Below are 1,885 nucleotides of genomic sequence, written 5' to 3'. Positions count from 1 at the left end.
CACGTGTGTCGACTCGCTTAAGCCGTTCCACTCGACAAGGAGCCGTCCATCAGCATTGGACAGCCCGCATGCGTGCGCTCAACACAAGGATGCAGAGCAGCTGCATTTTTAAGCAATTGGGTTGTTTATATGGGGGGCAAACGAGAGTGGATTTTTGGAGCCTGGGTGCATTGAAGGACCTTATTTTAAATAGTATGAAAATCACGTTTAAAGTTTTAAACAGTTCCAAAAATAATTCTACATGATCATATTGATGTATATTACACATGTGTAAAGTTTGGTGATAAAATAAGTAAACATGTGAGCTACACAAAAATGACAAAATGGTGATTTCTAAATATAGTGAATAATACATGCATTGTTCATATGTTAAAAAATCTTGATTTTGTCATTTTTGTGTAATATACATCCATATAAACATGTTGAATTCTTTTTAGATTTTTTTAAAACTTAAAAAAAAACTATTTTGACACTATTTAAAATATAGGGCTCGCTAGAGCCCGTCCTCCAAAATGACTTTTTGCTGGCAGATAGACTATTCCAACACTCTTGCAGGCCCATAAACGAGCGAACAGAAGAAAAAAAAATAGGTTGAGCCCCTCTCCATTTTTACGACTATTCCAACCGTTATCTGGTCGTGGAGAGAGGAGGGGCTCGGCCTGTTTGTGGCCGTTTCATTGACAACTTTCTATTGCTGGTTGTTGTTTTTTTGTTTGATGGTTGTCCAGCCAAGTTTCTCCACTGGTGCTAAACAAACTAAGTGCATCTACTTAAGTGCTAAACGTGAACCAATCTGTGGTTGCATGGTTAGAGGGACTGTGAGATATCCCTAGCCCATCAGGGTTCAAATTCTGGTGCCCGCATTTATTTCTGGATTTATTTTAGGATTTCTGTCGATGCGCATTCAGTGGAAGGAGACGTTCCCGTCGACGACGAGGCGCCTACAGTGACTTCGTAAATCTCAAGATGATATGCTGGCTCACTCTTTCGGAGGTGCTCGTAGGGGTAGGATGTGCGTGTGTGCGTTCATAGGGGTAAGTGTATACGCGTGTATATAAGATCTCGTGTCTGTACTGATGTTAAAAAAAACTTAAATGCTAAACAAGTTCACATTTTTACGACCGGGCCGGTACACAGTTAGGCACGGAAGTGTGTTGGATTGTAGCACACGGGAAAAATACCTAAGGGAATGTACAGTGGGACGGGGCTTGCCCACTCCCGTCCCGTGCTCCCATCCGTGCTCCTCATCGCTAATTTTTCATCTAACGGCTGCGCCAGTTTTCCTCCCTCGCGTGTCTTTTCTGCCAAAAAAAAATCACGAAGCTCTCGTATTTCCGTTTGCCCAATACGTATTCGTTCCTCCTCTTTCGCCTTCCCTGCCGACAGTCGACCGTGGGGAGCGGAGGCATTGGATCTGCTACCGCCCCGTACCGTCGTCGCGGCCTCCAACGGGAGGTCCGCCGGCGTGAAAGGAGGAGCGCGGCAAGCCCGAGTTTGGCTGAAGCTTCTGTCGCAGCTATGGCGCCGCGCCCGTCCCAGATCGCGGCTTCTTCCATCGCAAGACCGGCTCCCCCTCTTGATTCGTCCTCGCGCCAAAGGCCATGTCTTGGAGTTGCCGGCAGCCATGGTGGAGCTCGGGTCGGGATAGTGAAGGTAGTGGTGGTGGTTGTTGTGCCGCCACTGAAGACCATGACGACGGTGGCAGGGCAGAGGCCGCGGCGAGCGACGAGGGCGGCCGCCATCCAGCGGGTCTTCGGGGCCCCGACACCATTCACGCAGCAGGCCGTCGCCTGCTGCGCGCCATGGTCAATACGGGAACTCACCGTCGCTCCCTTTCATCCTCCTCTCTACCGGTGGCGGAGCCCGGGGGACGAGCAAGGGCCTG

This window comes from Triticum dicoccoides, chromosome 3B, assembly GCF_002162155.2.
Source record: "Triticum dicoccoides isolate Atlit2015 ecotype Zavitan chromosome 3B, WEW_v2.0, whole genome shotgun sequence".
In the NCBI taxonomy this organism is placed as follows: Eukaryota; Viridiplantae; Streptophyta; class Magnoliopsida; order Poales; family Poaceae; genus Triticum; species Triticum dicoccoides.
The sequence above is the reverse complement of the archived record's forward strand: the minus strand, read 5'-3'. Positions refer to the sequence as shown.